This window comes from Cynocephalus volans, chromosome 15, assembly GCF_027409185.1.
Source record: "Cynocephalus volans isolate mCynVol1 chromosome 15, mCynVol1.pri, whole genome shotgun sequence".
NCBI lineage: Eukaryota > Metazoa > Chordata > Mammalia > Dermoptera > Cynocephalidae > Cynocephalus > Cynocephalus volans.
Genome location: NC_084474.1, coordinates 55,861,287 through 55,878,239, shown reverse-complemented (window position 1 = coordinate 55,878,239; position 16,953 = coordinate 55,861,287). Strand labels below are relative to the sequence as shown.

Here is a 16,953-nt window from a genome sequence, read left to right as displayed (position 1 = left end):
ATTGCCTGTACATGCGCCAACTTGCCTTCTATTTCTGACGGCACGAATGCACAGCTGCAACCTGTGACACTCCTCGCTGTGTAATAAAGATGCAAAAAAGATGACTCAGAGCAACATGGATGTACTGAGAAGCCTGAAGAGACTGCACCTCCGCAACCCCTGTGTTAGAAATGGAGAAACGGGGTGCAGCCCCGATTCAAAGTTAGCTTCTGTTTTTATGGTAAAGACAAGGAAGTTTTACAAGAAACATCAGTTGAGTCAATCATTTCAAAAGGACACAAAGACATGGGCAATGTGACAAAAGTCATCTACAGCTAAGTATAGCTTAAAACAATAGAAACTGATAACATCATTTAAATTAACAACATGACATTCCGAAGTACAATTTGTGAAAAGCTAAGTTGATCAAACTGTGATCATTATCTAATCTAAAATATAACTTCTCTTTAAATTATTTAAGCAAGAGTTACACTCTTATGATTAAATCTAATTGTCTCTAAAGTTTCCACCAACAGCTTGCCCTTAGCAAACATTTTTTCACATTTTTCCCGACAGCAATTCTTTCAACATCTTTTAACAACAATCAATATGTTAAATAATCAAAGTACATAATCCCATCCCTAAACAATGATTAGAATTGATTAGATGAACTTTGCCTGCTAGCTGTAGACCCTTGTCTTGTCTCCTAACTGAGGACTTTCATCCCATACGTGCATTACCTAAAAACCCTATCTAAAAATCAACTGAGAATCAACAAATACTTGATTAGAATTGATTAGATGGGCTTTTTGCCCACTAGCTATAGGCCATTGCCTCCTAGCTAAAGACTTCTGTCCCATAAGTTCTTTAGCTAAAGAGCCCTGTCTAAAAATCAAAAGAGAATCAAGATTTCTAACCCTCTACAGCAACCCATCAACCTTTCATTCAACGAATAATTTAAAGACCATTTTAGGAAATACTGTAAACCTGGTTATTTTCTGAAATCCTCTATTGACACCTTCTGAAAAGATCAAGGAAGGACCAGCATTAAAACTTATGGGGTGGGGTGGAGTTCCTGGTTTGGAAGAGAATCCTTGAAACAACTGTTTAAAGAAATGCCAAGTAACTGACTGGCCTAATGGCACAGAGGATGACTGTGTATGGAAAAACAGGACACGTGTACAACTCTGAAGTGAAACACATTTCAGAAGATTGGACTTCTAATGAGAAATTGAGGGAATACCTTAACCAATTTCTTTCTCTTTTATTTTCCTTTTGTGTTATGCACACCTGATATATGTTAAAAGTCTGTCTATTAAACACTTTTTTTTAGCAGCTGATAATCAATTAATTAAAATAGTTGATTTAAGCATCAGCAATGGTGACTTTAGCCTCCATTCCTGGCTCAATACTGATGGAAGTAATGTGTTTAACAATTTCAGAAGAACTGTGCAAGTCAATGATCGCTTGTGGATTCTCATCTAGAAATGATCCCGAGTCTGAGAACCTTCAGCTCAAGGGGTTTTTCTCATTGTGATTCTTAGTCTTGGTGCATGGCCAGACAGGTTCTTTTCACTTGCAGGTTCTTTTCCTTTGTGCCTCTGAACGAGTCAGCCCATAACTTCTCCAGAGGTTTTCCCTTGTGGCTGGTTAGTGTGACTCTAATTTGGTGGATCGCCACCTCTGGCTACCCGACTGTCTTTCCAGTATCCTTAAAAGCCAAGGCCATGGCATGGCTTCCTGACTGACCTGTTCCTAGACCAGAGCAGAGCCAACAGCCATGAGTCAGCACAAGAGCAGGCTAGCTCCACTGCTGTGGTGACCTGTCTTCCTCAAAGAGCTACTAAAGTTTAAAAAATTCCTTCAATCATTATAAAATAAAAATGCTAAGTGATATGAAAGCATTGTGTCTTAGTTTAATTGATGGCATCTTTCCTCCTTCAGAGGTACTAAAACACTGGTGCATCTTGCAATCAAATCTGGCATCTCAGATTTGATAGAATATGATAGCTTCAGTTTTGGAGGGGTATGGGTTTGGTAGCCAGTTAGATATAAAACTACATTAGATCATTTTATTGTTGTTGCAGCATATATATCATTTTGAATTCTGTAGAAAACTGACTATATTACTGGATCTACTTAATCTCCTAGATTTCTAATTTTTTTTTTTCTAATGTCTTAGTCTGGGTATCCCTAATTGTACGTACCAGTGAAACAAGCATATAGAATTTTACCTTGGTCCTTATTAAATTTTATATTGGCTCTGGACTATTATTCCCATCTGCCAAGATCATTCTGAATCATGATTCTCTCATTTACTGTGTTAGCTATACCTCCTCTCTAGCTTTCTGCCATCTGTAAGTTTGATAAGCCTGACTTCTAAATCTTTTACCAAGTCACTAATAAAAATGTTGAGCAGACCTGGGCCAATTTTGTAGACCCATGGCGGTCATTAGTGAGTTCCCTTAGGTTGGCATGAATCCATAGATCATCTATTTTTGGACATGGCATTTTACCCAACTGTGACTCCATCCATCCATCTGAAATACAGTACAGTATTAGGAGCCCCAGCTTTGATCTCAGAATGGATCCTAGTTCAAACCCTAGCTCTACCATACCCTAGCTATATGACCCTGGGCAAGTTACCTGATGAATTACTGCTTAGTTTCCTCATCTGTAAAATGGGACAATTGTTTTTACTTTATAGAGATGGGTAAATTCACAAAATAGTTAGCATAGTTCCTGACATATAGTATGCTCTCAATAGATATTAATGGTTAGTCCTATCAATTTTCTCAGATTCTTCATCCTGCCCAAATATGTATCATGCAATATTTTGTCAAATGCCTAGCAAAAGCCACATAAGCTAATTTCTTCATTTGACTGTGTTAGCCACCTTATAAAAAAAAAAATGTGGTTAGTTTAGTGTGTAGTTTTTTAAGTGTAGTTTATAACTTGATTACTTTCAACAAGGGGTTATGTGGTTTAAAAGACATATAGACTTACTTATGGCCACTCCAGACTGACTCTTAATGATCAACACTCCATTTTTAAGTGCTTACAAACACTTTGTGTTAACCCTTTCCAAGGTTTGGATAGGAATCCATTTAAAACTGACAATTCTATATTTTCTTAAATCTCTCCTTTTGCCACTAAAAGGCAACCAATATTTGCCTATCTCTAAGCTTCTAGCACTTCTGCCATTTTCCATGATTTCCTAAAAATTGATGTTGATATTTGTATGATCACATATGTAAGTTATTTCGTTATCTTGGAAGCATTTCATAGGATTTTCAGAATTAAACTCATATAAAACAGTTGTGCTCTCTTACCACCTCCTCACTTATCTTGGGTTTCAATTTCTTTATAACTCTTATTGTTTTGCCCTTGAGAGTAGTGGTTTTAAATCTTTAGAGTACATCAGAATTGCTTAAAGGGAGCAGAGCCTTATTTAAATGTAAATTCCCTGTCTGCTCCCAGAGATTTAGACTTAGTGGATTGGAGATGGGGCCTGGGAATATGCATTTTGACAAACACTCTGGGTGATTCTGATGTACCACCCTGTGAGAAACACCTTATACAGAGGAAAATGATGGGAAAGAAAAATTTGATACTTATTACTTTTCCACATAATCTGTTAATTAGCATTACATATCTCTCCCAAGCAATGGATCACAGTCTTATTTGGTTGGTCTTTTTGAACCAAACATAGCTTTAAAAGCCCGAGCATGTTGGAGCATTCTGTCCAGCCTGACTTGGCTGCTTTACATGCCCACAAGGCAGTCGCCTATGCTGGGGCATGCAGCAAGGATTCATTGATAATGAGATGAAGGCTGTGGATGACACAGAGGACTGCCCTATGGGCTACTTATTAGGGCCTATAGGAAATTTGCCCAGAAACAGGTAATATACTGGAGCTCTGCCATTTGGAAGCAGTTGAGGTGAGAAGAAGGTAGATTCGGGCCAAAGCTGAGGCCGCCCAGCCTTCTGGAATTGCTGCTGTCTGACCTTCTCTTTGATCCCTTCTCTGATGCCTCCATCCCACTCCTTCCTTGCTGACCCTCTGGACCTTGTATTCACTTCCACATTATATATTTCACACTATATTTTAATTGTTTGTTCATATGTCTGCCATTTACTGTACCTTCTGAAAGGAAGGGATCATGTCCCCTTTATTTAAAATGAAAACTGCTTGCACTTTACATACCACTTGGCATATAATAGGCACTCAATAAATATTTGTTGAACCAAACCAGGGATGACAAATATTTGACATGTATGCTGACCTCCCGCTCCTGAATTAGGGCAGGTGTTGCTAATGGATCTCAGTGCTCTTTCGAACTGAGCCTAGAAGCAGCTTCAAAATCCTTCCAAACATGGCTTTCCACCACATCAACGAGAATTGGCTCACAAAAGGAAACCCATTTGCCAATTCTAAACAAATTGGAAATCCTTTTCTCTACAATTCAGTTATTAATCCATTCATGGACTAAAAAAGAAAAAAACTTACAAATATACATTAAGTACTTAAAAAATCAGTCCAGGGCTGGCCAATTAGCTTAGCTGATTAGAGCATGGTGCTGGTAACAGCAAGGTCCAGGGTTCCATCCCTGTATCGACCAGCTGCCAAAAAAGAAGAGGGTGGGGAAAAAAGTCTATCCAAGATATGATAAATACTAAGGGGGAAATACAAGGAATTACACTGGAATTATATGGCTGGAGTAGCTAGCATCTAGCAATAAGCAGATGGCTGGGTTTTCTTACCTCTGAGACTCTGGAAATGGTACTAATGATATAATAATGAGAACCACCCTAAAACTCAGAACCTCATCTCATGGGATCAGCGAGGACTGAAACCTTTCAAGCAATGATTCTAATACCACAGAAACAGGGTCACCATTTCATTTGGATCCAAAATCAATGTGTACATTGAGAATCCTGGCTTCTTACATCAGGAGGTGGGGATGCTGTTGTTCATGCTAAGAGACCAACAAGAGCAGGGCAGTCAGGGGAGCATTTTTTCCCTCCCACTTTCTTCACCCTTCCTTCTCCATGCATCCTCTGAACCCTGATTCTACCACTTAACAATCTTGATGGTTCTATTTCGCACTGATGAAGTTCTCTCTTGTGTATTTACCTAATCTACCCCAAATGGGACTGCTCTGAAGTAAAGCCAGACTCTCTGACTCTTTCTCTCAAATGTGGTCACTATAGTTCTTTTCTCTTAAGTAAATACATTAGAACTCAGTGGTACTGAGAAAAATACTTCTCCAACTCTTAGACTGACGGCTAAAGATGTAAAGGCACATTTATGGTATTTATAAGCTCTGAATTTTCTGGAGTCAGTCTCAGAGGGAAATTGGATTTTAAGACACTCTTACACAGAAATGCTTATTTATTGGAACCTACTAGTGAGGGAGGTTCTCCAAATCAGAAAAAAATGACCATAAAAGTAATTTTTAATGTTTGCAAATATAGAACATATAGAAAATGTGTTAAAACATTAAATCCTTCTCTGCTGTCAGAAACAGCCTGACTGGTTCAATGCTGCTTCAAGATCAGCACCAAGAATATAAATATTTGTTCACTATGCTGTGGAGTTGTGCAGTGAGCCTACTAGAACCCGACAGAACTTCTCAAAATAAAAAAAATAATAACCAAAATTAAAAACGCAAGCTTTTGTGGTATGTTGGGCTAAATGTTTCCATTGTACATTTTCTCGAGCTTTTGGAACAAATTTTTATAGTCCTCTGTCTATCCTCTCCTTGTGCAGCTGTCAGATGCTATTCCTGCCTCTTACAAATAGCCCCACCTTTTAAAATGCATGTGTACTTTCAAGTTACTGTTTCTAAGGGGCAATGGGCTATAAAACCAGAGATTCAGGTGCTGTGGATTGAATGTCTCCCCAAACTCCCTGAAGCTTAATCCCCACTGTTATTGTTGAGGATAGAAAATCTTATTATGGTAATTGAAAAGGTGGGGCCCTGAAGAGGTGATTAGATTGTGAGGACCATGCCATAGTGAATGGATTCATCCATCTGATGGTTTAATGTTGGTCATGGGCATGGTTCTGATGGCTTTAAAAGGAGAGCTCATGAAGAACTCTCTTTCTCTGCTCAGCCATCTGCCATGTGACAGCATGCATCGCTATCACCACCCACCAACAAGGCTATCACCACATATGTTCCCTGGACTTTGGACTTCCCAACCTCTGAAACTGTAAGCAATAAATATTTTTTCTTTGCAAATTACCCAGTTTTAGGTATTTATGTTATAAGCAACAGAAACAGACTAATACACCAGGTTCCTTTGAATTGTGTGTAAAATAAGAGTTAATATGCTCTGAATGAAGCCTTAGGAACTTTCTGACAAATAAAGTACATTAAATAACATCATGAACCTTATGCCATCTAATTGGACTATGCAGTTATTCTATACTTACCCCTGGATTTTTGGGTTGTTGAGTTTGCTGGAAAAGTAATTTCTGGATAAAGTATTACAATTTTAAAATAGTTTAATAGTAGTTGGAAATTTAGATTTTTAAAAATACATGTTTTTAGAAAATTTTAGATATGTTTCTGAAAAGTTTTATATAATTCAACTTTTGTAGTCTATTTAAGGGAACCTTGCAATGATGCTTTTCCTGAAGTACAGAAGACTTAAAAAACAAATGCTTGTTTTTCCATATGCTAATTTGCTGAGGCAGATCATGTTGGTTTTTTAGTTTCGAAGTGTGTAGTTCAAACAACACCTAGGAAGATCAGGAAGGGATTTCCATTTCCAGAAATAAGGCAGAATAGGTATTCAGACCAACCTCCCACTGAAAATAACCCAAAATGCTCCTAATTTTTTTGCTCGTTAAAAGAATCAAAGACATGGTAAGAGTAAGAAATTAAATTCCAAAATCAAAGGGAAAATAAAAACTCTGAAAGTTAAGTGGTGCCTGAAGCTGTTTTTGCACTAAGGGCATTTGCCAGTTGGAAAAACTTGAACTTTGGTTCTGAGGGCTTCTCAGGACAAGGGGGACAGAAACATAGCCCAGGACCTGCCCCTCCCCTCACTAATATGGGTCACCCCACGGGGCAAGGGTGAAACAAAAGTAAATGTGCCTTCACTATCAGGCCCAGGAGGGTACAGGAAAAGTTGCCCTTATGATGAACAAAACAGACTAATGATAGAAAACTGCCCTGAGAAATTATAACTGCAAGTTGGTACTTCCACAACTTCCAAATTCTTATTGCTTTGGTGGTCAAAAGATAAATAAACAAAACAAACAAACAAAAGAAACTATAAAACCTCTTAAGTCGTGAATTTAGTTTACAGTGCCCCTAGGTACCTGGCACAAGCAAATAAATGTTCTCTCTGCAGGAAATTAGCATCACCCTAGTCTTCTAAGAATTCCCCACAAATAAAATTTCAAGGACAATGAATAGCACCCAGTCAAATATAATCAAGCCTACAAAGAACCCATTAAGAATGAGAAGTAGAAGAGACCTGCAAAGACTTCAGTTTCTGAAGTTGTTAGATTGAGTCTATAAAAACAGCTATGCTTCCCAAATTAAGAAAAAGCATAGAAAAAATATATATGGAAATGGAAACTATAAAAGTGACCTAGCAAATCTGAAAAAGAACCAAATAGAACTTCTCAAAATAAAAAGTACACTGACAAAAATTTAAAAATTCAATAAACATGTTTAAGAGCAGTTTAGACACAACTGTAGAGAGAATTGAAGAACTGAAATATAGATCAGAAGATGTAATCTAGAGTACAGTACAAAGAGAAAACAGTATGGAAAATATGAAAGAGAGGTTAAGAGGCATGGAGAATAGAGTTAAAGGGTCTAATATTCCTTTAATCAGGCTCTGTAGAGCTAGAGCTAGAGTCTGGTGCTCACAGACCCCTCAAGCCCGTTCACAAACCCTTAACATGCAGGTCTATGAGCTAGATAACCAGACAAAACGGTCCTTGGAGCCTTGGTTGAAGAAGGAATAGTATCTATTCAGCACACACAACACTATGAGCTAGGCAGTCCACAGAGAAACTCAGAAACTCACTGGCAAAGTCCAAAGAAAAACTGAGCAGCTGCCAGCAGAATAAACATGCTCTATTTTTAGACATGAGCTCTCTGCCAGCCAGCCTGCTTCACAAACTGAAGAACACACAAAAGCAATAACTAAAAAGATACATTGGGGCACATGCTCACTAACTCCACCCACACACAACTTGTTTACAAAGAAATGAGAATGTGCTGCTTGACCCCCACCCAGACCTGAGCCAAGGGATCCTAACTAAATTATCCTATTTTCCCCACAGGATCCCAGAAGGAGAAAGAAGAAGGACTTGGAGAAAGATAATATTTGAAAAGATAATGGCTGAAAAATTTTCAGAACTGATCAAAGATGTCAGTCCACAGATTCAAGAATGGTAAGCAGGAAAAATAAAGAAATCTACATCTAGAGTCATCAATGTGAAACTTTAACAAACCAAAGGCAAATATGATCTTAAAATCAACCAAAGAAAAAGATGATCTTCAAACTAGTGGCAACTAGACAATAGCTGAATTCTCAATAGTAATAAAAGAAGTAATAAAAGAAGAGAGAAGGCAGTGGAATAACACCATCGATGAACTTCAATAATTACCAAACTAAAATTCTGCACCCAGCAAAAGCATCTTTCAAGAATGAAGGCAAAATATGGGGGGCCGGCCCGTGGCTCACTTGGGAGAGTGTGGTGCTGACAACACTGAGTCAAGGGATAAGATCCTCTTACCGGTCATCTTGAAAAAAATAAATAAATAAAAGAATGAAGGCTAAATAGAGTCATTTTTAAACAGATCAATACTGATAGAGTTTGCTACCAGCACACTCTGACTTCAAACTTTTCCTTTAGGTAGAATAAAAGTGATCTCATAAGGAAGACCTGAGATGGAAGAAGGAAGAAAGATCAAAGAAAGTGGTAAGTATATGGATACATCTAAATAAATATTAACTGTTTAAAACAATAATATCTTGAAGGGCAAAAACAAACAACAATGAAAACAAGATAGAATTTAAATACCTCACAGCAGTAGAATGTCAGGAAAAGTAAATGGAATCAAAATGTTCTAAGGTCTTTGAATTGGGTGGAAGAAGGATAAAGGCATTGGTTAATTTCAGACTTTGATTAGGGATGCATATTAATTTCTAGGATAATCACTAAAAAATAGAGATTATGTAACTTTCATACCAGTAGAAGGAAAAAAATGGGATGACAAAACAAAAATTCAAACAATCTAAGAAGACAAGAAAAGAAAGAAAGGACAACATACAAGAGATGGGACAAATATAAATGGAATGGTACTTTTAAACTCCAGTATATAAATAATTACATTAAATGTAAGTGGATTATATAAACAAAATACTGTAATACTCACAATATGATTCATGTATACAAAGTTCAAAAACGGGCAAAAGTGAAGGAAATTGTTTAGGGGTTGTAGTAGGCTGAATAATGACCCCCAAAGATGTTCGGGTACTAATCCCTGGAATTTGTTAAAATGTTACCTCACGTAGCAAAAGGGACTTTGCAAATGTCATTAAGAATCTTGAGATTGGGAGATTATTCTAGATTATCCAGCTGAGACCAATGTAATCACAAAGATCCTCCTAAGAGGGAGGCAGGAAAGTCAGAGCCAGAGAGAAGAGAACAGAAGCAGAGGACAGAGAGGACAGAAGATGCTATGCTGGGGGCCTTGAAGGTAGAGGGTAGGGCCACAAGTTAAGGAATGTAGGCAACTTCCTCTAGAAGTTGGAAAAGGCAAGGAAACAGATTCTCCCCCTCAAGTCTCCAGAAGGACCACAGGCTTGCAGACCCATTTTAGACTTCTGATCCCCAGAAGTGTAAGATAATAAATTTGTGTTGTTTTAAACCACTGAGTCTGTAATAATTTGCTATAAGAGCAACAGGAAATTAATACATACAAATGTGTGTGTGCGTGTATGTGTTATTTATAGGAAAGCAATAAATAAAAGCAAGGAAATCATTATCACAGAAGTAAGGATGATGTTTCCTCTAGTGACTGGGGAGACAGACGCTGGGGGCAGGGCTCTGAAGCCCTGGCAATTCTTGACATGGGTGGGAGTTGTAAAGGTTACAATTATTCTTCAACCACACGTATGTTTAATCCACTCTTTTGGTAAAATCTAATATTTTACAATAACAAAAAATGGAAAGAGTACAAAAAAAAAAAACCCCCAAAAAACAGGAAGCCTAGAATTTAGATGGGATTCACAGACTATTTAATTATTAATGAGTTCCTAATAATTCTGTAGAATATCTTTGTTCCCCATAGTGTCTCCTTAATGCCTCCTCACATTTGACCTCTTCTCTGCCAATTAATACCCTTAACTGAATTTGGAATGGAAAAAAATCTGGAGGAACAAAACCATGTGTTGGCTCTATTTCTGATTAACATGTGAACGTGGGCAAGTTGCTTAAATACTTGGTTTCTTAATCTATAAAATGGGGGTGATTGCAGGATCCTCCTCTATAAGGGTGTTGTAGAAAATATATGAGATAAAGCACTTACAGCAGTACCTATCTAGAAATGTCACTTCTTTTCTTCTTTTATCCACACCCCCCACCCAAACACATGTTTATGGAACACGTGCCTTGTACCAGGCCCTTTGCTGAGTCCTAGAGATGCAAAGCCAAATAAGCCATGACCCCATATTCAAAGTTTAGTCTTTATAGTTTAGTCAAGGAAGCAGATGAAAAGTACAGAATCTCAATGCAAAGCGTTAGTGGTACACTTAGGTATAAGCAATGTGCTGAGGCACTCTAGGGGAAGGAGTCTTAACCCAGCCTGGGGCGGAGCAAGGCAGGGGACTAGTCAGAGAAGCCTGCCCATGGGGGCACTTGAACGAGGTCTTGAAGGGTGAGTAGGAATTCACCAGCTGGAAAAAATGAGAGAGGGAGGGATATTTCCATAAAGGGATCAGTATGGGCAAGCTTGGAAGGAGCTAATGGACGGAGGAAATGGCAAGTTTTTGGGCGTCAGAGTATTGAGAAGGGAAATGAAATTGGAGTAATTGGCTGTGGTCAGAAATCCAAAGGCCACATTCATTATGTGAAAGAGTTCGGAGCTTCTTCCCCAGGCAGTGAGGACTATTGTAAGCAGGAGTTGGGTTGATCAGAGCAGTACTTTAGAAATACCACTCTGTCTCTGTGTGGATGGATGGGAAAGACACTGAGGACTACAACCGACAGTAGTCCTCGTGACAGGGCTCGAACTGAGGCAGTGGCCTTGACATGGATAAAGGGGACATTAATTCAAGAAACATTTAGGAGGCAGAATTGAGTGGACTTGGTCAACAACTGAAACGGGGGGTGATTTCCAGATTTCTAGCTTGTGCTAATAATGATGGTGGGTGATAATCAAGTTTGAGGAAACCAATAGAGCAGATTGTGTGCTGGAGATACTAGGAAGTTTATTCTGAATTTCCTAAGTTTGAGGTGCCTGTGGGACATCCAGATGGAGATTTCTACTAGGGAGATGGAATTTGGTTCTGAAACTCAGGAGAGAAGTAAGATGTAGACACAGATTTAGAAGCCATCAACATGTAAGTGGGGGTTGAAGCCAGAGGAATGTGGCGCAGCCCAAGTGATCGATGTCTGTTGAATCACTTGCAAAGAATGAGCAGTGGCTCACATGAGTGCCTTTTTCCTTGGCATGTATTTTGGGCCTGGATTAAGAATGTTTCCGTTGACTATCTTTCTTTACCCAAAATCATATTGATCTTTCCACAGAGTAGCTACTAATAACTTGGGTCCATGATACAGCTTAAATTTAGAATGTTGGATTTTATCAGTGTCATTCAGGAACGAGAGACAAGAAGAAAATTCTGTTGGAGTACTCTGAAAGACAAATCTTGTACTGATTAAGTAAAAAGATTGCACAAAATACTTAACATAATAGCAAGAGTTCTGAGGATGCCAAGACTTGTACTCTTTGTTGAAAATTCGGTGACTTATTCAAAATTTTCAGTATAAATAAAAAAACCCTGATGTTTAAAATTGTTTTTCATCTAATATTGTGATTTTCCACAATATAGGAAGTTTCAGATCTTTCGAATGTAGAATCGTTGAATTTTTAGCCCTGAGAGGGACCTTAGAGGTCATTTAATCCAATGCTTTAAGTTTTCAAATGGAGACAAAGAATTAAGAGACAATTTGATGCCATGGCCACTCAGCCTGGGATAAGTGACCAGGTTTCCTGATTTCTACATCATTCTTTCCCCTTCCCACCATTCTTTCTCTCAATGGAATCCAACCTTGTTAAAGTTTCAGGATAAAAATTAACTAAAATTTAGCTGTCCAAATGAAAGGGTTTAATTTAGTTATGAATTTAATGCATATCTGTGACTGTTGGAGCTAGATAAGAACAAAAAGCCAAGTGTGATTAAGATTCTTCCTTTACCTCCTCTGTCCCAGGCTTTTTGGCAGAAAGCATTATTGGAGTCCCACAAGGACAGACCCGGAGGACAGGACAATGACAAAGGTGATCTCAAGTAGGGTTGCCAGATTTAGCAAATAAAAATAGAGGATGCTCAGTTAAATTTGAATTTCGGATAAACAAAAAATGATTTTTTAGACAATTTCCCAGGCAATATTTGGGACATACTCTCACACTTTAAAAAGTATTCACTGTTTATCTGCAATTCACATATAACTGGGAGTCCTGTATTTTATCTGGCAACCTTAATTTTGAGGTAAAGAACACAGACTTTAAGGCACTTATAGGTCAGTGAAGCAGTCAGAGATAGCCCCATTGGAGGTAGCTGAGGTTTATGAAATTGCAAATTTCAAACTATCCTAGGATCTACTATTCTTTGTGCAAAAGTGAAGGAGTCTCATGCTGTTCCCCTGCCATCCCCCTCCCCCACAAATTGTAGTATGATGTGGGACTGATCTTTCACAAGATTGGCATGCATGGTGGTGGAGTAGATTGGGGGGTACCAATGAGAGTGCCTCAGTCTCTGTATGATCTAAAGTAGCTGTATCCTCTCCTTTGTCTTTAGTAATGCAGACCAACTCTGCAGGCACAGAATCAGAATTTATTGTGTAACCAGTGATTACAAAACTAAAGCTAAAATGTGGAACAATACAATGTTCCATCACAGAAAACCATAAAAAAGAAGCATTTTGCAAGACAGTGTCTCGCCCTAGCAGATCCTTTAAGTAAACCTCATTTAACGAGAGGCTGAGCATGAGTCTTACCATGCAGCAGGGAGTCTCATCACAAAACAGGGCTGGATGAAAAGGATGATGAAATGCCAGCCGTGTCTCAGCATATTAGCAGAGTTTGGTCACACGCTCAGCAGAAGACGCCATGACGATACTAACTATAAGTGATTTTCAAGTTTGGCCACAGTGGCCACACAGCAGTGTCAAGCCTAGCTATGAAATTACCTCTCAGGTGGCTCAGGTGTCCTCTATTGGAAGTGGTGGGAGTGGTGGCAGCAGCGTCAGTGGAGGTGCAGAGAGGGTTCAAGTGATTTGGCAAATCCAAGGAGGAACACAACTTAATCAATCAATAGAATTAGGGTGTAGTTGCAAGCATATTTGTAAAGCCACACCTAGAGCCATGGCCAAATTTCCTCATAGCAGCATTGAGAATCATGTAGCCAGTATCAGTTGTACCTGTTCTTCTAAAGAAAATGCTTTCATGAACAATTGAGCCTAACATTTTTAAAATTCATCATTTGGTCTTAATGTGGTGGAGAGTAAAAAATGCATGTTGAAAACCAGGCCATGGTTAAGAATATGGTTAATTAGAGGAAATCATATGTAGCTGCCATGGTCAAAAATCACATTGAACAACTACACAATAGTTCTGCTTTCTCAAACTTTAGTGAAGAAGGAAGCTAATGGTATTTTAATGTCTACTGTGAGCCAGGTGTTTATAGGAGATTTTTATCATCTCATCTAATTCTTTTTACTTTTACTTTTTTTTTTTTTTAGTTTTTTGTATTTTAATTGTGGTATGACAGATATACATAACATAAAATTTGCCATTTTAGCCATTTTTAAGCGTACTTAATGCCACTGAATTTTAAGAATGAATTCATTAAGTACATTCACAATGTCGTGCAATCACACAGCCATCCATCTCCAGAACTTCTTCATCTTCCCAGACTGAAGCTCTGTATCCATGAGGCAGTAACTCCTCATTACCTCCTCCCTGCAGCCTCTGGTAATCACTATTCTACTTTCTGTCACTATAAATTTGCCTATTTGAGTTTCCTTATATATGAGGGTACCTCAAAAAAATTCGTGGAAAAATAGAATTAAAAGATAACATGAGGGCCGGTCGATTAGCTCACTTGCTCAGAGCATGATGCTGGTTACACCAAGGTCGAGAGTTTGGATCCCCTTACCGATCAGCTGGACCCCCTCCAAAAAACAAATAAATAAAGATAATAAGACTCTTTCTACGAACATTTTGAGAACCCCTAGGTTCCCTTATGTTATAGCATGTATTAGCTCATCTAATTCTTACAACAGCAAAATAGGTTCTATTGTTATCCTAAGCAAATGACCACGCTCCTGAGCATGGCATGCTTCTGTCTCTGGAATTAAAGTGAATAGTCTTCTGGAAAGACTGCCCTATCAACACCATAAAGTATGGCCACATCTTAGAGATAAGGTCCTCAAGCGCTCAGAACCATCCCGGAAGAGAATTTGGTGATGCCGTGGCAGGTGTTTCTAAGATCTTTCAATCTCCAAGGAGGAATGAAATGACCTGGGTGAGGAATAGAGCTGGCTGGTGACTTTCTGGAGACAAAGACAATTTGCCCAAAACGACTTTTAGAGGCTCTGAGCCCTGAAATGATTCCAATGTCTCATCCTCCCTCCCTCCACCCCTACTATGGAATTCACAACAGAAGCAATCCCAAACCATTCACCTAATGCGAGGAAGTTCATTAATGATCCCACCACTTTGATGCTTTTTTTTTTTTTAAAGAAAAACTCTTTTATTTTGACATAATATTAGACAAAGTTAGTACAGAGAATTTTTCCCAGATGTTTCACCCAGTTTTCCCCAATGGTAACATCTTGCATAACCATAGTACAATGACTAAAATTCAGAAATTAACACCAGTACAATACTATTAACTAAACTGCTGACTTTGTTCCTATTTCACCAATGTTTCCTCTAATGTTCTTCTTCTGTTGCTACATCCCATCCAGGGTCCCACACTGCATTTAATTGTCACGTCTCCTTAGTTGGCTCCAATCTGTGACAGTTCCTCAGTCTTCCCTTGTCTATCATGACCTTGATGCTTTTGAAGGGTACCTGTCAGTTATTTTTATAAAATGTCCCTCACTTTGTGCAGGTGCAATGTTTTCTCATGATTAAGTTGAAGTTATGCATTTTTGGCAAGAATACCCTTCTCAGTGCAAAATGTCATCCATGCTGATATGTCTTAATACTGGTGATGTTAACCTTGATTACTTGATTAAGGTGGTATTTTGGATTTCTTCACTGTAAAGTTACTATTTTTCTCTTTGTAATGAATATGCATGATGGGGGAAATACTTTGAAACTATGAAAATACCCTGTTTCTCCACAAACTTTCGCTCACTAATATTAGCACCATCAGTGGATCTTGCCTACACCAAATATTACTTCAGTGTTCTAATAGTGATTTTCTATATTCCTCATTCGTTCTACATTTAGTCATTGGAATTTTTTGTAAGGAAGAACTGTCCTTTCTCCCACACTTATTTATTTATTCAATTATTTATTTAGACCTATGGGCTCACGGGTTTTATTTTATACTTTGATGCTTTAAAAAAGTAATCAAAAGTCTAATTATTTCTAAAAAATTCCTTTTTCTCTCCCCCATTCATTCTCTGGCCCTCTTCTCACCCCGGCTGTGCTGTACCCTACCCATCCTTTTGAGCCATCCTGGTGTGAAGAGATGGGGGTAAGTTCATGGAGAGCTGCCAGTCAAAGGATGTCCAGGGAGCTTCTTCCTGCTGGAGTGAGGAACAGGCACCGGGAAGGTGTGTTCTAGATGCTCCTGTGACTCACCTGGAATGAGGGGTGGAACCCCTGAGGCCCACAGGAGGTCAGGAAAGCGGGGGAGGGGTACATCCTCACATTCGGCCAATATGGGCAGGAAAGGAGAAAAGAGTGCTGCTTAGGAATGCCTGGGGGGCGACAATGTCTTCACCTGGCATTTCTCAAATCCTATGGCTCAGGTCTGAAGAAAAGGTATTGATATAGGGCAGAGTCTCCACCTGTAGAAAAGCAGGCAGGTGGTAAGTTCAAGACCAACTTCTGGAATAAATCGCTGTTTAGCTTTTGTTTTAGTGCTGATTTGGTCATACGAGGACAAGGTGATAATTTGGGTGAAAGGTCTCCTTTATAAAAGGCTTCACTTCGAATGGCAGAAAACAACCCCCTCTCCTACTAGGTACGCTCTAAAATTATTCCTTTTATAAGGGTTAGAGTCTAATTGGGACTTTGTAATTCAGCCAAAAACTGGATTCAGGGTATGAATAAGCCTTATTGACTATGCATCCACAAATCACCTTGTAATCCCCCAACCTGATGTCATGCATGCCTGTCCTGTTGCATCAGAAGTCCCCAGAGAAGGCACAGGATGACTACCCTGTTGGGAGGGAAAGCACCCAAGCTTGGCTCCCACCACTGTGGGTCTGCACATCTTCATAGACAAAGAGCTCCTTCTGCATGGTCTCTTATCCTCAACTTCTGCAGGAAAGGTAAGGCTTTAGCCTTTCCTGGGAGACCCCTGGCTAATTTAGGGCAAGGAAACCTTGGTTTTCTTTGTCACTCAGTAAACATGGTGTGTGCATGTGTCTCTCTGCCTTTACTTTTGAGCCTCTCCTATGTACTAGGCCCACACAGAGCACTTACTGTCACGTTGAAACTTTCAGGTGGGTTTTATTGGCCCATCTTACAC

General features: G+C 38.9%; 1 pseudogene; it reads right to left on the bottom strand.

The window, feature by feature from the left end:
* Positions 1-1,344: 1,344 nt before the first annotated feature.
* LOC134363687 (small ribosomal subunit protein uS10-like) overlaps positions 1,345-16,953 on the bottom strand; it is a 62,742-nt pseudogene continuing 47,133 nt past the window's right edge.